Genomic DNA, 25239 nt, shown 5'->3' with positions numbered 1-25239 from the left:
AGACCAGAGACTCTTACCCTGGGCCCCCCACAGGGTTTGTGGATAGATTTTAGGAGGTCTATGAGTCTAGATGAGGAAAAATACATATCTTTTTTTTTATCTACCATTGGTTTTCTTTGTAATCCTATGGATTTTACTTTATGCATTTAAACATCATTCAGGAAGGGGTCCATGGGCTTCACTAGGATTGCTAGGAGTCCACGACATCAGAAAGGCTTAGAACTCCTTAATTTGAACCTAAAGCCATGTGCTTTTGAAGGCCACTTTTACTAAGGGATATAAATCTTTTTGTGATTAGAGGATGTATTAGCCAATGATTCGACCCTAGGATAGAGGACAAAATGAACAAGTCACTCCGTACTTATATCTCCTTCAAAGGGGAAGCACAGTGCTATCTACCCAAGTGGGACTGTTAGGAGGATGAGTGAAATAATTAGCTGTGAAGGGCTGAACCCTTGGGAGCACAAGCTCCCAGCAGGCTCAATACCCATTTACTCTCATTAGTGCCAAGATGGATATTTTCCTAGGGATTTCATTAAGAAGATTAAACACACGATAAGAACATTTGTCACGTGTCAACCAGTCCAGGCACCTGATATTTGTAATCAAGGTGACAACAATTTAATTTACACATCTCTCTCAGTATTCAAGCTAGCCAATGTAAGAAGTGCCTGAAAATTCTGGCTTTGGCATTTCACCAAAAGGTGGCCCCTCCACTGTATTTTATTTCCAGTTTTAGCTTATTTGAACATAAAAAAGAAGGGTATTTATTAAGTATACTTTAGGCCAAACCTCAATTTATCTTAGACCACAGGCACCTAAGACGGGATTCATTTTCGAGCTAGCTTAGTTACCAAAAGTCTCTGAGGTAGAGAATGTTAAATATAGTTGTCACAATTTTGAACCTCTACTTTTTTCCCCCCACAATGCTTGGCAGAAACTCTGCCTCAAAATATTATTTGTCCTTCCTAGGGACACTTCCTTAACTCAGAGTGGTGGCTCTGCCTTGATTTCCCTTTCAGTGGTAAGGTTTACTGGTGGAAATTTCACTTCTGGTTGCCAAATCAAGATAAAGCCAATTCATTATAGCAGCTGGACAGCAAAACAGGTCTTCCGGATGTAATAAAAATTCCAAAGATATTATGTGCTCTTTAGAACAATGAAGTGGCTTTCTAATAGCAGCATTTCAAAGCATTTAATGGATCCCTTCCCATTACAGATCCCACCCTACTCTCCCCAAAAGACTCAGTTCCTATGATTTTCATGTTCCATGTCCAACTGAAAAAAGTGTGGCAATCAACTTCAGAAAGCTCTATTTGGTCTAAGGAGTCTCACATAGGTACAAAATGTCACTAGAGATGAGGAAATGTTTGCTTTCCCCAAGTACGCTTCGGTTCAGCTGCTCTGCACCCTCCTATTAGGAGACAAATGGCTATGAGGTAGATAGTCCTGAGGAGTTAACATGCCTCAGACTGAAACTATCCAGAAAAGGGTGGGTTGCTTTATTCACACTCTCTTGCATTAAAGAATTAGTTTCCCAAGAAAAACAAATCTAACTAAGGAAAAAGCCCTGAAATTGAAACAGGAGCCCACCATGTAGATAAAATTCTAGGGTGACAAGTATATTTTTTTTTAATAATGTAGTTATGAAATCTTTTCTGAAACTTTTTTTTGGGGGAGGAGAAGATGACCTCCATGTTTCATTGTTTAGAGGACTTCTAGTCCTCTAAAGCTCATTGAAGTTTTACTTCTCACCTTTTCCATTTAGGACCTGCCCAACCAAGCAGTCACAATCTCCCTGTCCCTTATTCTCCTCCCCTGTAAAATTAGAAGGTTGGACCCAGTGGCCTCTGAGGGTTCTCAGTCTAGGGTCCTCTCATCTAATGATTTGTCCAAGGTCACAAAGCTAACTTTGTCAGTGACAGGCATATTGAGGAGGATTCTATCACTCCCAATGCCAATGCTCCGTGTTACTAGCCTGACACTGTCCAGCATACATAACACCAGATTGGGAATGGCCATTTTGTACATTAAGGGAACAAGCAGGCTTGATGAGTCTTTGCCAAAGAGACTTCTCATGGTCACTGTTAACTACGTGGTGGATGTGATGAGAACAAAACGCTGACCTTTTATATTGGAAGTGATGGTAAAATTGATTGCCACCTCACTTACACGTCTAAATTTTCTGAATGTCTGTCGAGGGATGACAGCCCTTACAATTTCTGGGTTTTTCAGTCAACACCAGGAAGGTGCCAATTCAATCTTTAGCCATGCTTCCTTCCAAAGAAGGCTACAGAATACATCCAATGATTAAGAACAGTTTGGACTACCAAGATAATTTATTTGGGGGGAAGGACTATAAAGCCAGGGGGGTTATATAATTAATGTGTCAAGTTCATTTTTTTTTTCCTTTGAAGTTTTATATACTTGCCAACTGAGCATCTCTTTTTAATAGTGGCTCTGGAATAAGTTGTGCTGAGTTTCTTATGGACAAGATCAAGAATGAGGCAATGAAAAGCAAACTGTTTAAGAAAACTTGTGTAAACTTTGTTCTAAGAATAAACCTGTGGTACTGCCCTGTAATTAAACAAAGTGAAATGAGAGAAAACAGAGACAAGTTTTCCAATGGATTCATCAAAATTTACTGTCCAGGGCAAAAATGAAAAGAAACAAAAAGCTTCTAAAGTTGGTCATCTGTTTGTTCCACAAGCGTCTGAAAGAAACTTTAAAGGCCACCATCCTAATTTCACCTCTCTTTCCTGGACTACAGCCAGGTGGTTCGGTAGATAGAGTGCTGGGCCTGGGGTCAGGAAGACCTGAGTTCAAATTCTGCCTCAGATACTTCCTAGCTGTGTGACCTTGGGCAAGTCACTTAATCTCTCTCAGCCTCAGTTTCCTCATCTGTTAAATGGAGATAATAATAGCACCTACTTCCCGGGGTTCTTGTGAGGTTCAAATGAGATTATATTTGTAAAGACTTGGCAAACCTTAAAGTACTATACATATGGCAGCCCATTATCAGACCAACTCCCTAATATAGTCTGACTCCTCTGCTCAAGAAGTTTTGATGGCTTCCTCTTGGCAAACAGTTCTGCCTGACATCTAAAGCCCTTTACCGTCTGGTCCTCACCTACCTTCTAAGCTTATTTCATGTTATTCTCCTCCTCCCACTCTGTGTTCCAGGTAAGGCTGCCTACTTGAGGTTCCTGAAACTCTGCATTCCATTGCCAGGCCTTTTCCCAGCCTGTCCCCTCAGGACCCTCTCCCTGCTTCTCCTCCCCGTGAAAATGTACTCTTTCCTTATCTCCACCTATTACAATTCTTAAGTCTTCTTCAAGGCTCAACTCAGAGGTGACCTCACTGGAAGCTTTCAGTAATCACTCTGGCTGGCTGCGCTCTTCTCCTCCTGAAATTATCTTACACACTTATCCCTCCAGGAAAAACGTAGCTCCTGGAGGACAAAGGTGGCTTTTTATTTTGTCTTTGTATCTTAAAAATCTAGCAAATTGCTTTGCACATAGTAGGTGCTTAATAAATACTTGTTTCCTCAAAATCATCTTGAAGAAGTCCAAAGGATTCGCCAGACTTCCAAAGGAGTCCATATCCTAAAAAAAGAAGTTAAGAACACCTAGTCCAGGAGTGATGAGCCTGTGGCCTCAAGGCCACAAGTGGCCCTCTAGGTCCTCAAGTGAGGCCCTTTGACTGAATCCAAACTTCACAGAACAAATGTGGCCTCAAGGCTGCAGGCTCCTCACCCCTGACCTAGTCTTATCTAAGACTAATCTAAGATTTATCTAAGCCCCCTCCTTTGAAGAAACAAGGGCCCAGTAAAATTGCCCAAAGTCACGGAGATAGTAAAATATCAGAATCAGAAATCAAACTCAATCCTCTGGCTTTCAATCCAGGGTTCTTTCCAATACACAAAACTACCTCTGATTAGTATCCTAGGATCATTCATTTAGAGCAGGAAAATCTTTACAGGTAATCTAAAAACTTTACTCATTGGACATGTAAAGGCACTAAAACCAGAGAAGTTAAGTTGTCCAAAGTCACACAGTAAAGAAGAGAAACAGGATTCAAACCCAGGACCTCGGACCACCAAATAAAGTGCTGTTTCCCCTACACAACAATGCCACCCTCAAACACCATTTTTAGTACAACTGTTTTAGAATTTTCACTGTGTCCTAAAAAAGTGAGATAATGAATTAGTATGATGGCACTTGAATTGATACAGCTAAATCTGGACAAAATAGCAACCATCTTCCACAATTCCCAGAGAAGAAGCTCTATCATTGCCTTATTTTCAAGTTTATCCACATCCAGCAAGTGTCTGATATTCAATACTTGCTAAGAACAAAATGGGGGGAAATAGATGTGCCAAAGGAGACATTTTCTAGTTTTCAAAGTTGAGCACCCAGAAAGGGCATTACAGCTATAGTCAGGGGTCTACTGGTAGATGTTTAACAACAGAGTCTTTGAGAAAAAAAAATTTTTTAGCATGGGACACACTTCTTAAGTCAGATAATAAAACATTAAATCAAACCCTGATTTGTAGCGTTTCCTGATTTCTGAGGTGTATGTGCTCACATTGAAAATTTAACATTTGACCATGCAAGTCAGTACGAGCTGGCTCCAGGACCCTAGCAATATTTCTCCTGGCTATATTTTCATTAGATCTGATATATCTCTTTACACTTCGGTACCTGTTCAGAAGAGTTTTTAAAATAAATTTCTTTTTAGTATTTCTTGAGCTTTCAGACTTCCTGTCCACTTCTAGGGTGCTTTGGAAGAAACTATTGAGTCCCAGGAGACTTCAGGGTCAAGGCAGATGGGCCGTTTATAAACCAGAACTGGACAATGAGAAGTAGAAAATAGAATGCCCCAGTCTGTGAGGGGCAGAAATCTAAAAACAAATGATAGAGGATGTGACAGAGATGAATTATTAATAATTAGATTCATAATACAATTATTATACTCATATTATTATATGTTATACATTATTATATATTATAATAGCATAATATATTACAGTATTATATGATATATTATGTATCACTTAATATATGGTATGATATAATATATTAGATTATTATATTCATTTACAATATTATATTACTTACAATAATAGCTAACATTTATACTGCATTTACCATGTGCCAGGCAGTGTGCTAAGCACTTGATAATCATTATCTCACTCGGTCTTTACAATGACCCCTGGGAGGGAGGTGCTATTATCATCCCCATTTTACAGATGAGGAAATTAAGGCAAACAGAAGTTAAGTGGCTTGCCCAGAGTCACACAGCTAGTCAGCACCTGAAATTGGATTGGAACTGAGGTCTAGCTGACGCTAGGCCCAGAGCTCCGTCCACTTCACCATTTATCTGCTACTAGAGAGTTAGCATCCATCCTTATCTATAAAGTGGGGATAATGACACCTGCCTCCCACTGTTGTTGTGAGGGTAATTGTAAAGCACTTATCACAGTGCCGGACATGTATGTGACTGTTCTGTAATTATTAACAATCATCATCATCATCATTAATGTGACCATGGTGTAGAGCAGGGATGGGGAGCCTGCAGCCTTGAGGCCACATTTGTTCTATGAAGTTTAGATTCAGTCAAAGGGCCACACTTGAGGGCTTAGAGGGCCACATGTGGCCTCGAGGCCTCAGGCTCCCCACCATTGGTATAGAATAAAGAACATTGGATCTGAAGATAGAGGAGCGGGGTGTGAATCCTGACTCTGTTTATTACTCACATGCACTTGGGCAAATCATTAACCTCAGTTTCCTCATCTATTAAATGAGAGGATGTAGACCAAATTACTTCTAGGGTCCCTTCCACTTCAAAAGCTATGGCAGTCTAGCCCTAGAGAAATTTAAGAAGATTGAGCTTTGAAAAAAAATTAGTAGTAGTAGCAGCAGCAGTGGTGGTGGTGGTGGTGGTGGTGGTGGTGGTGGTGGTGGTGGTAGTAGTAGTAGTAGTAGTAGTAGTAGTAGTAGTAGTAGTAGTAGTAGTAACTATCTACTTCCCAGGTCCCCAACTCCTCATATATCTACCACAAAATACACAACTTAGAAATCTATGATTTGTCAGGGTTTCAGTACCCATACTGCAATAACTATCATGGCAACATACATAGCCTTCCCAATGGAGACACCATTGGAAATTATAATCAAAATTCTACTTAAAGCTTAAAAATTAGGCTACAGATAAGAATTTGATTTTTCTCCTGGCTAGGAATGCTAGCTAATTTAGGAAATACAACTGTGCAAGTAACATGTGTGCATCTAATTTCTAGATGTGGCCAGCGCGATTATGTGTTGCTTGAACTTACTTATACTTACACTTACTTATTACAAGGTAGAAGGAAGGGACAAGTCAATGGACAGTAACAGAGAAGAAAAAGAAAGGGGGGGAAAGCATTAAAAACCTTTTAAAATACACAGGTTAAAAAAAGTTGAGAAGGGAACATAAATGGTAATTATTATTACTGGGTTCAATTTAAAGCACACTTAAAAAACCATGTAAGCAAGCTGTTTTAGGGCTCTTCTACAATCTCCCTTTTTTTGTTCTTTTGCATATGTTGGAACATTTGTATTTGTTGGTAACTGTTAAGAAGTGCATATGTATAACATCAAAAGGACACACATTCACCAACAGTAACCATAGTTCTTTTCTCATTACGACCCTTGAGGATCTGCTCCCTACTTCCCAAATGGCCACTCTGAATGATCTCAATTGCTATAGGTAAAGTGTCCCACAATGAAAGAAGCAAACAAAGTCATCCTAAAAAAAAATGGCCTCCAAATAACTTGCTTTCATAAGGGCCCCAAGTTTTGGCCCTCTAAGAGAGACCAATCACTGGTTAATGAAAGAAAACAGTAAATAGATGTCTTGGTGCACCTGCCTCCGTAACAATACTGTGAATCACCCAGGGCTCAAAATGAACTTTGAAGAATACCAAACACAGAAATGGGGCATCGATAAAACCACTTCCTCTTCATGCTGAAACTGAGCAGGGCATCTGACCACAGGGAGAAGCTTCCTCCTTTTAGGGATATGAAAATGGTTTTCGTAACAGTCCATGACTAGGTAAATGATTCCCAAGTTTTTTTAATGCACTACTGAGACAAACAGAACACACCAAATAATTCGAGAGTAGCATCTAACCAGAAACTCATAGCTGGTCCATGACTTGGTCAAGAACACCAGGCAACATCCTCCAGTATCATGGCAGGTCTAGAGATGACTGCGCCCTGCGCTGTTACTGGCCTTTTGGGTCTGTCTCCTGTTTTTCTGCCACAGCAGAATCATTTTTAAATAATACAAAGGTTGTCACCAGCTGTTCTCCCTTACCACTAAAAGAGAGAAATAGCTTGAGATCAAACCACAGAGCATAATTTAGATTAGTGAATACAGAAAAGAATTCCCCAATAGCAAAAGTAATTTAACAGCAAAACCCAATAGAAAAAGGGAGAGTCTTTTTCTTTTCTCTACAAGTTTTGGAAAGTAGCTTGGAGTCATTGGTATTGCATGGTTTAAGGCAAAATATTGTCTAGAGATGGGAATAAGGGCTCTAAGATGCTGTCTGGGAGTAGGGGGATGTGCATTGAGGCTTTATAATTTATTAGCTTCCAGAAAGAGGTCTCATGAACCCTTAAGTCTGAAAACTCTAAAGTAGGAGTTCTTCACCTAGAAGTCCATGGATATAATTCAGGGAGTCTTCGAACTTGGTTTTCAAAATAATATACATTTTGACAACTGTCTTCTAATACAATTGGTTTCTTCTGAAATGGATGTTTTTTATTTTATGTATTTGAAAACATTCTGAGGGGGACCCATGGGCTTCACAAGCTTTCCAAAGGGGTCTATGACACAAAACAGGTCAGGAGCCCTTGTTCTAAAGCAATGCGCAAGTAATCTATGAATGGCAGAATAAAATAATAACTCACATTTATACAGCACTCTAGGACTTACAAAGCATTTTCCTCATAACAATCCCATGAAGTAATTAGTGCAATTATTATCATTCCCCATTTTACTAAGAAAAGATGTCACCATTTTTGTAATCACTAATGACAAAAATAAAGACTTAGTGATTTACCCAAGGTCACACCACTAATAAATGTCAAAGCTAGATCTGAACCCAGATCTCTTACATTCCTCTTTTTTCCAGTATACAGGCACACCTCATTTTGTTGTGCTTAGCTTTATTGGGTTTTGCAGATATTGGGTGTTTTTGTTTTGTTTTTGTAAATTGAAGGTGTTCAGCAACCTGCATGAAGCAAGTCTTATTGGCACCATTTTTCCAACGGCATGTGCTCACATCATATCTGTGTGTCATATTTTGGTAATTCTTCCAAGATTTCAAAATTTTTCATTATTATTATTATATCTATTAGGGCCATCTGTGATCAATAATCTCTGACATTACTATTGTAATGGTTTCGGAGAGCCACAAATTGAACTCATGTAAATGGCAAACTTCATAAATATTATGTGTTCTGACTGCTCTATCAAGCAGCCCTTTCCAGTCTCTCTCCCTCTTCTCAGGCCTCCCTATTACGAGACACAATATTGAAATTGGGCCAGTTAACAACCCTACAATGGCCTCTAAGTGTTCAAGTCTAAGGAAGAATCAATTCATGTGCCAAACTTCATTATTGTCTTATTTTAAGAAATTGCCATAGCTACCCCAACCTTCAGCAACCATCACCCTGTTCATCCAGCAGCCATCAATAATAAGGCAAGATCCCCCACCAGCTTTTTATATTATGACTCGCTGAAGGCTCAGATGATGGTTAGCATTTTAGCAATAAAATATTTTTAATTAATTTTAATTAAATTTTAATCAGTTAAATTTCAATTAAAGTATATACATTGTTTTTTTAGCCATAAGACTATTGCATACTTAATGGACTACAATATAATGGACTTTACAATATAGTGTAAAGATTACTTTTATATGCACTGGGAAACCAAAAAATTTGTGTGACTCCCTTTATTGTGACATTCACTTTATTTCAGTGGTCTGATAACAAATCTACAATATCTCCGAGGCATGCCTGTACGATCCTGTCTGGTAATGAGTGTTGATTTTATTGACTCATTGACCATAGGTTCACAGCTCCAAAACTATTAAATACCACAGACGTCATCTAGTTCAATTGCTGAAAAGTCTGAGAAGCAAAGGAACCTAAGGCCACACAAGTGACCTCGCCAAGATTCAAACTCAGGTCCAACACCTCCAAGTTCAGTATTCTTTCCGCTGTATCACACTGCCTCTAGCTGCTAGAAAATTTCAGTGGTCACCAGATCTAACTCTTTCATTCTACAGATGAAGAAACTAAGGCTGGGAGGTGAGGTGTACTGTTCAAAGGCCACCTAAGGAGCTTATAATGCTAGGGCTTCCGCTGGGACTTGGAATCTTTAGCTTCCATGATTTCCAGAATTGGCCAACAGTAAAAACAAATGCTTTCTTAAAGGGATAAAATCAGCAATGGCTGCATCTTTTCTAAAATTCTTACTGATCTACCTAGATTCATTCCCTCCCCGCCCACCCCCCCAGGAGACCCAATAAAACTTCAAACCAGTTATAAGAATGCCTTGTTCGCCAGAGAACTTTCTTCCTACATGGCTTAGAGCACTCAATCTTCCTCATTTGCATACTAACATTTCTGAGACCACTTTCCGAAAACCACTGACTTATCACTAAGGTTCATGCCTCCTGGGTCCATGGAGATAAGTGCCCAAATTTGCCAACAGTGGTTAGGAGAAGGCACACAAAAAGAAGACAGCAAGATAACTTTTTTTATGCTTACCAGAACTCAATGAATTGGCAGCGATGAAAAAATTCAGATTTTACATAATATCCTTTTGGCAAAAATGCTTACTTGGGTGATGCAAGTGATGGATAAAGTTCAGATGAATGATATGCCAGGGCACTAGTATAATTTTTATGAAGATGCCACGTCATCCTGATTTATAAGGAGAAAGAAGTAGAGCCAGCATGGGATCTTCTTCATTGTAACAGAATAAGACATTTTCACTAGCCTGCCCATTTCCATTTGAGAGAAGGACCTCGGTCCTGTCCCTTCCATAACTAGGGAATTTCACTGAATTAACACTTCATGAATTTATAAAGACGAGTCACCTAGGAACTTCTTCCCATAATTCCTTCCATGGATCTATCCCCCTCCGACCTAACCCTGGGCACCCAGGATGAAGACATTAACTGTCCTTAGCTTCTTTGGAGTGCTTCCCACTTCCTCACTTTAAAAAAATGTACTTTCAGGAATGGAGATGGAGGTCCAAATTGCTTTGTCATTAACTCTTACTATTTATGTGACCTTGAGCAACTCACAGCCTTCTTGGGCATTGTTTTCCTCATTTGTAAAAGGAGAGGATTTGCCTCTGAGGCACGTTCCAGCTCAAGAGATATAAGACTATATTTTTAGATGAAAAAAAAAACACACGATGGGCCTATCTGAGTAGTATATTGTTCATGACTCGAAGCAAAGATGATAAGATGATAGCCAAAACAAACAGGTAAGCATCTCTTGGTAAAGTTCATATTCTTATTTAGGTTAAGCCATCTATTCAGGTGCTAAATGAAATACAACTGATACACACACACATACACACTCACATATAACATTTGAAGGGTCTACTTTTAGACAGAAACTAAAGTGGTCTCCTTCTGAAGGAATAATCCCTGACATTTAGAAAACACATATGTAGGTATACATACGTATATACTCTGTGTGTGTGTGTGTGTGTGTGTGTGTGTGTGTGTGTGGAGAGAGAGAGAGAGAGAGAGAGAGAGAGAGAGAGAGAGAGAGGAGAGGGGAGAGGGAAAGAGAGAGAGAAGGCGGGGCAGTAAAAGGTAGTAGACAGAGAGGTGTTCAAAGCCACAACATGTGGGTTCAAGTCCTCCCTCTGACACACACCGCCTGTGTGACCCTGGGCAAATCACCTAACCTCTTAATGCCTTAGACCAGTGGGGTCAAAGTAAAATAAAAGGGGGTCACTAAACCATACATAAAGATCCTTGGCAGTTGCATATTGATTTAGCAAATCACAAATCAAAGTCATTTCTATTTTATTTCATTTATTTTCTTTAATATTTGCTAATTACATTTTAATCCGGTTCCAGCAGGCTACGTATTTGACACTTCTGTCCTATGCAAAACCTCTAAGGTTATCAATTGCAGAGAAAGTGCTGGCCTATTTTGGTAGAGGGGACTTCTTCACCCAGCAGTATTCTTCCCTAGAGCAATGAAATCACGGGTACAGTCTCTATCCACAATCAGTTTGCAGTCCACCTGCCACTCAGATGCCAAAGGTCTGACCATCTCTCTCTCTCTCTCTCTCTCTCTCTCTCTCTCTCTCTCTCTCTCTCTCTCTCTCTCTCTCACACACACACACACACACACACACACACACACACACGTTCCCCTAAATGTTGTCTCTCTCTTCCACCTTGAATTCATGTCTTGCCTCCCCACCCCCAGACCATAGCATGTAATTTCCTTGAGGACAGGAACTACTTCATTTTTTGTCTTTGCATCTCTATTGCCTAACGCAGTGCTTTGTACACAGTGGAGCTTAATGCTTGTTGAATGCTAGTTGTCTAACTGAATTGGACAAGAAGAATCATGGCAGATTTCTTTTGCTTATGGATTATTCCACTGTATGTGTTTCCCAGGGACAGACAGGTTAACATTTTAATATCTAAAAATAAGCCAGCATACTAATAAATCATTTCCCAAAGCCAAATGCATCAATAACCATATCAAATGCACAGAGTACAGTTCTTTCTCAATGTTTTTTTTTAATTTACTAATAATGGCAAAAAAAAAGAAAAATAGAAATTAAGTTTCAAGAAAAAGCCATGAAGTATTTCAGTATTATCTTTACCAACAATTAAAGGGCACTCAAATTACTTTAGAAAGGCAGCATGACATGAATAGAGAACCAGAAAGACCTGGATTCCAGTTATGTCTCTGGCACATACTGGCAGTGACCATGGGGCAAATCACTCACTCATTTTTCAGCGCCCCAGGCGACTTTCTGAAAGAAGTTACACTAGAGTGGCTGGTCTGAGTCAGTGGAGGGAGTTTTACACACCAAGAGCTCTTTATACTAATGCAATTACAGGCTTGGGCTAAAAACAAACAAAAAACCCCAGAAGCCCAAAATAAAAGCTTTTTTTTTTCCCTACAGCTTTTTAAAAATCATTTACCATATCTATAATATCCTAATTATATTGGCTAAATTGGTTTATTAAAAATCCAATTGATCATGTTATTCCAGAAATATACAAAAACCACAGAAGGCTTTTACAAAATTATTTAAAGAATAGTTTTCCATGGGGCAGCTAGGTGGCACAGTGGATACAGCACCGGATCTGGAGTAAGGAGGATCTGAGTTCAAATGTAGCTTCAGACACGTACTAGCTGTGTGACGCTGGGCAAGTCACTTAACCCTGCTTGCCTCAGTTTTCTTGTCTGTAAAATGGGTGGGAGAAGGAAATGGCAAACTACCCCAGTATCTTTGCCAAGAAAACCCCAGATGAGGTCACAAAGAGTTGGACATGACTGAAATGACTGAACTACAACAAAATCTTATGTATTAAATATTAAAAAATTTTAAAATGTTACTTTGAGAAGGGGTCCAGAAACTTCATTACACTACCAAAGGGGGCCATGTCATAACAAAAGCCAAGAAGCCTTGCTCAAAAGCACAATTACTGATTGCAATAGGAATAGTAATCAGTACTGTATACATCAAAAGGTATTTTAATATACAATTTATTCTGAATATTAAAAGAGCCAAAAAAAAGGGGGGGCAGCTAGCTGACAAAATGGATAGAGTGAGGGGCCTGGAGTCAGGAAGAACCCAGTTCAAATTTGACCTCAAGGCAACGTACTAGCTGTGTGGCTCTGGACAACCCACTTAGCCTGTCTCAGTTTTCTCATCTGTAAAATGGGTATAATAACAGCACCTACCTTCCAAGGTTGTTGTGAGGATCAAAAGAGATAATAGATGTAAAGCACTTAGCGCGGTACCTGGTATATAATCGTTGTTGTTGTTCAGTCATTTTTTTTCAGTCATATCTGACTCTTGGTGACCCCTTTTGGGTTTTCTTGGCAAAGATACTGGAGTGGTTCACTATTTCCTTCTCCAGCTCATATTACAAATGGGGAAACTGAGGCAACAGGGTTAAGTGCCCTGCCCAGGGTCACATAGCTAGTAAGTATCTGAGGCTGGATTTGAACTCAGGAAGTCTTTCTGGCTTCAGGCCCAACATTTTATATGCACCACCTAGCTGCATATAGTAGGTGCTATATAAATGTTCACTATCATTATTGTTATTATTATTAGTAATAATAATAATAATAAAATGATGATGATGTTCAATGGAGGTATAATAACTCTGCCAAGATATTGTCTACCCTGAGGCAAAGGCCAAATTTCCTCATTAGAGATTTTTCAAATACTATATTGTCAAGAAAACTACATTTGTAGACTGCCTAGCAAAAGAGCCATTTCTGAGGACCGGTAGGGGTCTACTTTGAGGATTTAACAACGAAGAATAGGCCCATGCAGTTTTCATTATGTAGAAGCAGAAATCTCTTTGAAGCCATGGCAAGAAATCAGCAGGATCATGAAACAGATCAATTCTTTTATTTTCAGCTTCATGGTTATTTTAAGAAAGCTTTTGTTTGGGAAAAGAATATATGCAAATATTACAGCCTTCAATTGCAGGGTTATCAGGCAAGGTTAATCTGCAGCTACACTATAATATTTCCTCTTATTTTAACTAAAAAAAATCTCTCCGCAAATGTTTTCAGAAGCCTGTCAGAGTCTCAAACATTCTCTCTTTGCCTGTGACTTCTAAAACGTCTCTTTGTGTTTCAGTCTGCCAAGGCCTTGATAGTTGTCTTTGGATCTGGGACTCTCTCCCACGTACCAAGTGTGTGAATCCCTGAGGAACCCCTGATTGTGTTTATATAGCGCCATTGGCCAAATTATTGAACACATTCTAATTTAAAGGGAGATCTCCCTTGTAACCAGGGTTCACAAGGTTCAAAATTAAGGTAAAACAAAACAAAATAAAACAAAACCCAACAGCCACTAGAGTGTCTTTTAAAAATATTTGGTATCTGTCTGATGGAGGCAGGATTATGGAGGGACTCCTACCATCTCCATTCTGGACACTATGTCTACCAAGGCAGTCCAAATCTAAGGACTGTGTGAACACTTCACCATGTTGACCTATACTTAGCCTGCAGTCCACTAAAATTTTTACCTTCTCGAAGCATTTTGCTTGTTCAAAGGAGATAAACCACATAAAGCACATTGTAGTTTTCCAAGTGGAGGAAGCCAAGTGGCTCAGTGAGTGGATACAGGATTGGGTATGGAGTCAGGAAGACTTGAGTTCAAATCCAGCCTCAGACATTTACCACCTGTGACCCTGGGCCAAGTCACTCAACCTGTATTTGCCTTAATCCACTGAAGAAGGAAAGGGCAAACCATTCCAGTTTCTTTGCCAAGAAAACCAACTGTCCATGGGGTCACAAAGAATCACAACACATCTTCCAAGTACTATGGAAATTCCAGTTATTATTATTGTTCTCTATAATTTTTCAAAAGATCATTATCAGCAAGTTAGATGTTAGATTTGGTTTTTCAGCACTCTGGGCATACTCTGTCAGTGCCTGGGGATAAAGTCAGCTTGGTCCTGCCTAAGCTCCTCAGTTATAATTTTCCACACTCTATTAACCATTTTTTGTTCTTTCCTTCTCAGTGCAAAGGTCATCATTCTTGGAAGAGAAAATAGGATGGAAAGTCAGCATGTACTATCTTTTCCTTATTGCCAGTTGTCAGCAGCCTGGCCATCCCAACAGCCGTCCTATCTCTTCATCTTCCTTTTACCCTCATAGGTTTGTTATTTTTTATTTAATCTTTTTTTTTGGGGGGGGGGCAAAATTTAGTCTGAGATTTCACACTCCTGATTCTCTTAAAGGGCACAAGCAGCCCTGGAAAATTCTTTACCTCAAGTCTTGGCCCAGAAATCCAAATCCCACTCTGTCAACACAACCTTATGCACCAGTAGTTCACTTCCTAAATTCACCTTTCCATTCTGATCTTATCAACTCTACTTTTCTTGGACAACAGTGACGGAAGTCACTGCCTCTAAGGCAAGGGCTCTTTTTTTGTTGCGGACTCCTTTATTAAACTGGTAAATCCTATGCCCCCTACTCAGAAGAATGTTTGTGCTTACATAAATAGTGGGAGGAAAGGCTAAATTTCAGTTAGAGGTTAGTGGAAATAAAGATTTTATTCTCTCCATCCAAGTTCATAGATCCTCCCCTAGTCTTCCCTCTTTCCCCCACCTCCCAAGTCTATTGACTCCAGATTAAGAACTTCTCTAGGGGTTTACTGACCCAGAGTTTGTTGGAATGCTCACTCCAGATTCCTTCTGGTAGTATCTTTTGTCTCCATATGAATCACCTGAAGTGGGAAGCAATTGTCAGGACTGATCAATCTAGGACATTCTCCAAGTCCTCGAGAAGGCACCTCCACTCTTTTTTGTTCATTCAAAGTTGCTATATGTCCCACTCAGCAGCCCTTTAGTGGGCAGTCCCCAGCAACTATGACTCATCTGAAATGGAAAGCCTTTCCCGGAGGCACCTGTGAAACATCTCATCATTCTCTGCAACATTCTCACATTACAGAGGAAACTAAATTCAAGTACCACCAAAACAAACATATGAGCTTTGCAGAAAGTTATCTAAAGATTCTGTAAACATTTCAGGTACCACACCTGCTTTCAGGAAACACTGCCCCAGTGGCATACCACAAGCAAGTTAGAAAACTATTTATTTTGTAACTAATGACATCCAAATTCAAAGAATAGTGGATGAGTCATTTCTGGGAGGGAAAGACACTTTTTATCAGGGTCTAGAAGAGTTTAACTATCATACTGGGCTATCATTTCAGTCTAGAAGGGTCTAGAAGAGTTTAACTATCATACTGGGCTATCATTTAAATCTAGAAGGGCTGGGGCAGCTAGGTGGTACAGTGCATAGAGCATTGGCCCTGAAGTCAGGAGGACCCAAGTTCAAATCTGGACTCAGACCAAACACTTGACACTAACCGTGCGAGCCTGGGCAAGTCACTTAACTCCAATTGCCTAAAAAAAAGAAATCTAGAAGAGTTTAACTATCATATTGGGCTATCATTTAAATCTAGAAGGTCTGGAAGAGTTTAACTATCATATTAGGCAATCATTTAAATCTAGAAGGTCTGGAAGAGTTTAACTATCATACTGGGCTATCATTTCAGTCTAGAAGGGTCTAGAAGAGTTTAACTATCATACTGGGCTATCATTTAAATCTAGAAGGGCTGGGGCAGCTAGGTGGTACAGTGCATAGAGCATTGGCCCTGAAGTCAGGAGGACCCAAGTTCAAATCTGGACTCAGACCAAACACTTGACACTAACCGTGCGAGCCTGGGCAAGTCACTTAACTCCAATTGCCTAAAAAAAAGAAATCTAGAAGAGTTTAACTATCATATTGGGCTATCATTTAAATCTAGAAGGTCTGGAAGAGTTTAACTATCATATTAGGCAATCATTTAAATCTAGAAGGTCTGGAAGAGTTTAACTATCATACTGGGCTATCATTTAAGTTTGTTGAATATTTACTAATAGTAGTATCCTTTAAAAATGAATCAAATATTTATCTAGTACTTAGCACATTTCCACAGTCCGATTTCCTAGTTCAACAAACTAAAATTCAACTAATATGTTAAGTACCTACTATGTGTAACGCACCATGATGGACACTATAGATAAATCTGATAAAACCTAATCTCTCCCCATTCTCCCCTTATTATCTAGTTGTGAAGGCATATGACATATGCAATAATAATCTTAATACAAAATTATATGTGTGTGTCTACATATACACATATATACATATATACACATATGTATGTGTATATATATATACATATATACACATACGTATGTGTATATATATACATATATACACATACGTATGTGTATATATGTATATATATATATATACATATGCACATACACATGCAGAAGAGAGATTAAAATCATTGCAAGTTTGAAGAAGGAAGGGTTAGTTTGTAATCATCAACCCCTTGACACAACACCGATTGAGTGATGAGAAAGAAAAAAACCCTCTTCTACCTATTCTCCCCTTTGGGTACTCTACTTAATAAATAGCTATTTAATTATTTTGTTGAATTTAAGTTACAGACTTTTCTTTTTCTCTTTCTTTAAATATTTTAAATTAGAATATAAAGGAAAAGAATAGCATCTCCCAAGTCCCTCATTTCCCATTTAATAAAAGTCTACATTTAACAGCTAGGTGGCAGCTAGCTGGACTCAGTACACTTACTAGCTATGTGGTCCTGGGCAAGTCCCTCAATTTCCTCACCTGTAAAATGAGCTGGAGAAGTAAATGTATCTTTGCCAAGAAGACCACAAATGAGGTCACAAAGAGTTGGACACAGTGAAACAACTGAACAGCAACACTCGACCTACATGATAATTTCCATGCCAACATCTGTCTCCATACTCTCTATTTCCCAGATTCTTGCCCTTGATTTATTGGTGTCTGTAAAGACCACATCACTTTCCATCATCACAGCTCGCCAGTGACTTATAAGAATGACATTTCCTCGAGACACTTAAAAGGCGGGAATTTCATCGGAGCAACGTTCTTCAAGCAGCTGAATCACTGTTGTTGCTTAGTAATTTGTTACTGTTTGGCAGGAGATACTCTAGTAGAAGCACAGGTACATTCAGTCACATAGCAGATGATTTACTCAGCACGGTCCCCTCCCATCTACTAGACCTGGAAATCAAATTCTCAGTCTTAATACGGTTCTTTCCCCTTGTTAACACAGAAAGCTAGAGGACAGAAAGCAAAAAAAAAAAATTCCACTGTGCATAAAACACATAGATGCAATTTTAACTGGAATCTAGATACTTTAAAAATGTCTTCACACTAATTTTAGACAAAAGGGAACACTCAGTTTCAGTTGTACATAAAGTGCCTGGATTATAAATGGTCATGGAAATTGTCTGCCATGACCATGAGAATTATTCAACTCATTAATTTTTCCACCAATGAATATATTTTACAGCAGAACTGAGTCACTAATATCTGATGTCATCATCAGGAGAGATTTTTTTTTCAGCAACCAGAGGTCTGACTCATGCAGCTGGCCCTTCTCCAGATCGTTAAAGCCACAACTGTTTGTGAAAAAGCCTGCTTGTCTTTTTGGAAAACTCAGAATCTTCCCCATCATCCAAGGAATCCCAGCCTCTGAGAAGGCTTCTAGTTCTAAAATTCAGGGTCTTGCATGTTTGGGAAGTGGTACTTAAATGTCTGTTGAATGAACACCAACATCATAGATAATAACATAGTTAATAACATAGTCCCCATCTGATGCTTATTTTTCAACACTTATTTTTCTATTGAGCTGGTGATTTTATTGATATAGAGAGCTCCCAGTAAAGAAATTCCTCTGCCAATGCAGATCATCACCTTCACTGCACCTCAGAATCTCAAGAAAGTTGCATAGGAACATTAAAGTTAAATGACATGCCCAGAATCACACAGCCTACGTGTGTCAGAGACTAGACCAGATTTCAGACCTTCTAGACTATTGGCTAGCTTTTTGTCCACCATACTAGATTGCCTCTTTTCCACACAATTTAATAGCTATATGATAGAAGCGAAAAAACAAACATATTCCATTCTATTTCCTAGAATACTGTAAGTGCCAGCAGAGCTAAAGCCAATAATGCATGATCATTAGTTTATAGCTTAAAGACCACACCCCTCTCCCCCAACTTTCTATAAAATTTCCTACAAGAGTGATCATTCCTTTTTATTTATTATCTCTCTGCATGAAACACATAAAAATGGAGGGGAAATGGTTAAGAACTTTGGAGAAATTTACGATTCATAGTCAAAAATCCATAAGGATTTCTCACTAACCCACAGAGGTCAAGCATGCCCATTCTAAATGAAAAATGGAAGATATTCCAAGAGTCAAGTCCAAATGGTAACAGCAAGATGAGAAAAAACAGCCATGAATGGCTGATTTTTTTTCACTTAGCATTTGTAGACTGAAAGATGCATGACAAATTTTTCTTCCTTTTTTCCTACAACTATGTCCTAAAATATTACAATAGTATAAGAGGACATATGGGACTTGCTGAGCAAAAGAAGAACAATGACCATAATCACCACAATAATGTAAGAGAGAATTAAGAACATTGATCAATGCAGTGTCCATTCTTGAGTTCTGTAAATCATGCCTGTTACCTCTCGGTGGAGAGATTGGGTACAAGCCAGATGCAGACACATTTTTAATCATGGCAACACATTGCTTTGTTTTGCTTACTATACCTAGTTGTTACAAGGCAATAAACAGGCGAGGAAGGGAATTTTTGAGGAGTTACAAGGTAGAGTTCTAATGGTGGGAGAACAATGGCAAATCTAGTGACTTTTTTTTTTAAAAGAGCTTCAATAAAATATTTTTTTAAAAAGTTATATATGGGGGCAGGTAGGTGGTGCAGTGGATAGAGCTCTGGCCTTGGCATCAGGAGGACCTGAGTTCAAATCCAACCTCAGGTACTTGACACTTACTAGCTGTGTGACCTTGGGCAAGTCATTTAACTCCAATTGCCTTATCAAAAAAAGCAAAAAAAAAGTTACATATGAAAGGGGATTTAAAAACAAAACAAAACAACCAATCTGGCCATAGACATGGCTTGTCTTTAGGCCACAGCTATAAAAAAGGGTCTTTAAAAGGAATCAGATTGATGGCTTCTGGCCATCAACATTAGAGCTGGGACTAAGACAGGATTCCTAACCTGGGGTCCACAATATTGGTTTCTTTTAAAGTATTTTTGGTAATTGTATATCAGTATAATTGGTTTCCTTTGTAATCCCACCAATTTTATTTTATGCACTTAAAAACATTATTCTGTAGAGGGATTTGGCCTTACCAGAAGTCCAAAGAGGCCGATGACACAAAATAGGTTAAGAACTCTTAGTTTAAGGAATGGGTGTAATATGCAGATACCTAGTATGCACTGCACCGAAGGAAGGAATGAAGAATGATTTTAATGATATTTCTGATAAACACATATACTATCTGTCTCTGTCTCTGTCTCTCTCTCTGGTGTGTATGTTACTGTGAAGACCTGAAGTCCCAGAAAGTATGGGTATAGATATACAAAATGCCTTGTTTCAGCAAATAATAATGAAACTTACATTAGAAAATAGTTTTCTTGCATTTCTACTGAAATTTCTCACCCGGCAGAAACTAAATTCAACATGTTCAAAACCAATCTGAGGTGATAGAGTACTAGCCTTGAGGATCAGGAAGACCCGAGTTCTAATCCAGCCTCACACTAACTAGCTGTGTGACCCTGGGCAAGTCACTTAACCTCTGCCTGCCTCAGTTTCTTCAACTGCAAAATGGAAATGCTAATAATAGCACCTATCTCCCAGGGTAAGTGAGAATCAAATTAGATATTTGTAAAGCACTTAGCACAGTGTCTGATACACAGTAGGTGCTTAACAAGTGATCTTCACTTTTTTCCACCAAAACCTGCTTCTCTCCTGACTTCATCACCTGTCACTGGCATTATCACCTGGTTTCGCATACTTGAAATGTCAGGGTTACCTTTACTTCCTTTCCTTAATTTCTAGTGACCAGTTAGTCAAGCATTGCCAATTCTATTTTCAGCAGCTCTCTCATATCTGTCCCTTTCTATGTTACTACTCCCCTTAGTAGAGACCCTTAATAGCAGTTAAGCTTGTGTGTGTGTGTGTGTGTGTGTGTGTGTGTGTGTGTGTGTGTGTGTGTGTGTGTTTATGGAGGGGGGTCATGTCATTCCTCAAAACTCCTATTCAAATTCCTCCAGTCTGGCTCCATCCTACCTTTCCAGTCTTGTCTCTTCTCTTCCATAAAAGCTTTTCACTAGCCTAAGTGGATGACTCAGCACCAGCTCCTGCCCCCTACCCCCCACAAAATCCTTGCCTTATCCTGTCTCCACATCTCAGTTCATTGTTTCCCACACTAGGCTTAGAATTCTTACCTATCTTTTAAATCTCCCCTTCAAGGCCTGCTCCTCCAAATTGTCTTCTCCAAGCCACACACAAATTATTCCCTCAGACCTCCCATGGTATTCTTATGCAATTATGTACTGATTTATATTACTGACAGGACTCTTTTTCCATGTAAACATTTTATGAAAATAATCCACAAAATACTGAGAGCAATGTATAAGAGTATATAATAGAGCTAGTGCTGGACCTGAAGGAAGACCTAAGTAAGTTCAAATCCTCCCTCAGGTGTGACTGGGGAAAAGATTAACCCTCTCTCAGCCTCAGTTTCCTCATTTGCAAAACAAGGATAATAATAGTACCTACCCTGCAGGGTTGCTGGGAGGTTTCAATGAGAACAGATATAAAGTATGTCGAAAATTTTAAAGTGCTTAATCAATGCTGATGACCACCACCCTTGTCATCCTTAAGAAAGGTCTAAGAAGGGCAGCTGGGTGGTGCATAGAGCGCCCTGCCTGGAGTCAAAAAAGACCCAAGCTCAAATCTGGCCTCAGACACTTACTAGCTGTGTGACCCTGGGCAAGTCCTTTAACCCTGTTTGCCTCAGTTTCCTCACCTGCAAATAAGCTGCAGAAAGAAATAGCAAACTACTCTAGTATCTCTACCAAGAAAACCCCAAATGGGGTCACCAAGAGTCAGACAAGTCTGAAATGATTGAACAACAAAAATCTATAATGGACCACATCTTTAAGGTCACACAAGTCACTGAAAGGAAGGTTTGTAGAAGATATCCTGTCCTTGTTGCTTGTGGCTGGAAGGAAGGAAGGAAGGAAAGAAAGAAAGAAAGAAAGAAAGAAAGAAAAGAAAGAAAGAAAGAGAGAAAAATAAAAGCATTTGTGTCAGTAAAGCAGAGTACCTCCTTACAGGTTATCTCCTCCAACAAGGTACTTCCCCTGCACGTGTCAAACTCAAGTAGAATAGAAAAACAGAAGAAGGCACTGTATTTAATTATTTATTTCCAGTGAGTAATAAATCAGGGAGACATGTGCCTGACACTGTCATACTTGGATGTCCTGCACTGAGTCCAAATAGAAGAGGGCATCCCTATGGATGGTACAGAATTATAAAAAAGACTTGGCATCGAAAACGCCTTTTAGCAAAAAAGAAATATCTGCCTGAAAATGAGATGGGCTGGTCATGTGGAATGTAGAAGGCAAAGTGAAGGGCAGCCCACACACCCCACTGGTATCCATATGATTTCTAGAGAATGGCCCCAGGCACCATGGGTCCATCCACTTAAGGTAGGTCCTGACAAGATTGACACAGCCTGGGTTGGCTTGGGTGATTCAGAGATGCAGCTTTTGGCAAAGTACTCATATTGATGAAGTCGGTGGATTAAAATTCCATAGAAGTTATTTTTGTGTGTCCATCACATATCCCTGAGAGCTTCACAAGGGTAAGTAGAGGCCGTGTCTCATCCAAACTATCTCTTCTTTCTCAACATCTTACATAGTGCCTTGTACACAAATATTTGCTGAATTAGACTCCTTCTCTTGAAGGACATATTTAAGGAAATAGTTTCTATGTCTCAACAAGCCATAAGCAGTCAGTTAACTAGCATTTACTATGTGCCAGGCACTGTGCTAAGCAGTGAGGATACAGAAAAAAGCAACCAAAAAGAATCAATTTCTATTCTCAAAGAGATCACCATCTAATGAGGAAGACTAAAAGAACTATGTACAAACGAGATATAGACAAGAGAAATTGGGAAGAGTCTCAGAGGGAAGGCACTATGATTAATGAGGGCTGGGAAAGGCTTGTTCTAGAAGGTGGTATTTTAGCTGGGACTTGAAGAAAGCCGGAAGTCCTTAGATCAAATTGAGGAGAAAGAGAATTCCTGGGATGGGGGGCAACCAGTGGAAAAATGCCAAGAGTTGGGAGATGGAGAGCCTTGTTTGAAAAAGACCCAGAAGGTCAGTGTTGCTGGATCATAATGTGCTCAGAGGGGCATCAGGTATAAGAAAACTGGAAAGGAGATAAAAGGGCCAGGTAAATAAGGATGTGGTCCAAATCCTTCAATTTACAGATGAGGAAACTAAAGCCCTGAGGCCACGAGTGAGCTGCCCAGGACCCAGACTTCTAATCCAGCCTTCTTTCCACCATACCATGCTGGTGGCACATGACCACACCACCATACCATGCAGCACATACGTTCTTAAAATGTATGGCTTTCTTCACATTTTACTTTATTAAGGGGAAAAAATCCTAAGATATTATTGTAAGAGTGAACAAAATTGAGTTGACAATCTGACCAAGTTTCCATATTACAGTTCCTTCAGATCTTGTTTCCTAGCCCTGAAAGTTTGCAATCAGCTCATCCAGGAACAATCAAGCCCTGGGAAAGAATTGGTTTCTGCCACCCCAACTGACATCATATTGATTTGTATCAGAAAGTCAACCGAATAATTTACAGTAGGACCTCTCTTTCCCAGGAGGAACCCCCACTAGGAGAAACCCAAGAGAAGGTCTTAATGTTGGCTGAGTTGAATTGATCAGTATGTGGCATTATCCAATAACATCACAGAGGTAGAAAGCACTTAACTCTACAAACTGGTGCAGTCATTGCTTGGCAAACATAAGGAATGAGAATGAGGAAGGATGGGCATGCCAGACCTCCCCGGTGCCACTGTCAGCTGGTCTAGACGTCCTCCCCCACCTCCACAGGCAGAAGATAAATAGTTGGAGATCTTCATCCATGCTCTTTCCCTTCAATGCCCTAAGCGTCTCAAACAATTCTTATACCAAAGGCTTCTTTCGGTCTCTCTTAATGATCTCAGTGAGAAAACCTAGGGATAAGTGCTACTGCTAGTTCTTACAGCTTCAGTTCTCCTTGGAGGAAGGGCTGTTTCCATTTACTATCATCCTCACTACAGACATTCTATCGGATGGAAGAGTGCTCATTCTCCAATACTAGCCCCACTGGGAAAGGAGACCACCATTGCTGAACTGAATTACTGCCAAATTTCTGAATGTAAAGAAAATGGGGAGTTTATGGCCTGTGGAGTCAATATTTAAAAATTTAAAGAATAGAGTCCAGTTCCCAGGAAACATAATGTAACTAGAAATACAGAAACTTATAACAACTCATCCAGGATTCCAATGAATGAAACCAGCTGTTGACCTGCTTAGATAACAATTCTTTCCAAAAGTGGCATCCACTATCGCAATATCATAATCATAGCAAATGATATTCCCACCATCTGTGGGTACTAGGGCACTTGATCCCAACACCCTGCATGGTTTTCCTGATGCTGAGTTGTCAGAACTCTTACAACCTCACTGCCCTTGGCATCTGGTACCACAAAACAAACACTAGCCAGCAGAGGACTCAGCCCAAGCCTTGACAATGAAGCCTAGCCAAAGACAAATATAATACTTGCGGGCTCCACCAGTTACCAGATGGCACCCCCTGTATTGTTTCCTCCCCTTCAATTTTGCCCCTTGGAAAGCCCAGAAAACTCAAGGAAGCCAGATACTATCAAAGAGTGTACTTTAGACTTACCGTGGAAAACAATCCCAGTCATTCCTATAGAACCACACCTATACTTCCAAGCTTATCATTCTTAACACATGCCCTAAAGCATCAGAGATAGTCCCATAATGTGACTGTATGAATAGCAGGGCCAGGTCTGAACACCAGAAGTACTTAATATATGTTTAACTGAAATACACTGTCAGTCTTCCAAAAAGACTCTCATTCCGTATCTTCCAGGCCCCATGAATTTGTCTTTTAGGCAAAGGGCTCTCACACAGCATCTTTTATGGATTAGTATTATTTCTTCTTCATCTTCATCTTCATCTTCTTCTTCTTCTTCTTCTTCTTTTATATATACTGCTTACCAGTTTTCTATGATTTAAACCTTACTTAAAGGAATTGCAAGAAAATACTTCAATTAACAAAAAATAATTTCATTCTGTTTTATAAACAGACTTCTGGAGCTCTGGTAATATCATAAACTTTTTCAAGCTTATGGTCCACATGGACCTCAATCTGCTCATTTGCAGATGGCCTGATTGATTGACTCTGCCCAACCCTTTTTAA

At 39.5% G+C, this 25239-nt stretch overlaps 1 protein-coding gene across 6 annotated transcripts in view; it reads right to left on the bottom strand.

The window, feature by feature from the left end:
• The window catches only part of SGMS2 (sphingomyelin synthase 2), a 112984-nt gene that overhangs the window by 39298 nt on the left and 48447 nt on the right, over positions 1–25239 (bottom strand). The window contains exon 1 of one of the 6 annotated variants that reach the window (XM_021001376.2): positions 15456–15555. The exons of the other annotated variants lie outside the window; for them this stretch is intronic. The gene's annotated coding sequence lies outside the window, so the exon portion shown is untranslated. Of the gene's footprint in view, positions 1–15455; positions 15556–25239 lie in introns of those variants that run through there. 6 annotated transcript variants of the gene reach the window in all.

Source organism: Phascolarctos cinereus, unplaced genomic scaffold (assembly GCF_003287225.1).
Source record: "Phascolarctos cinereus isolate Bilbo 61053 unplaced genomic scaffold, phaCin_HiC Scaffold_9;HRSCAF=440, whole genome shotgun sequence".
Classification (NCBI taxonomy): Eukaryota; Metazoa; Chordata; class Mammalia; order Diprotodontia; family Phascolarctidae; genus Phascolarctos; species Phascolarctos cinereus.
The sequence above is the reverse complement of the archived record's forward strand: the minus strand, read 5'-3'. Positions and strand labels throughout refer to the sequence as shown.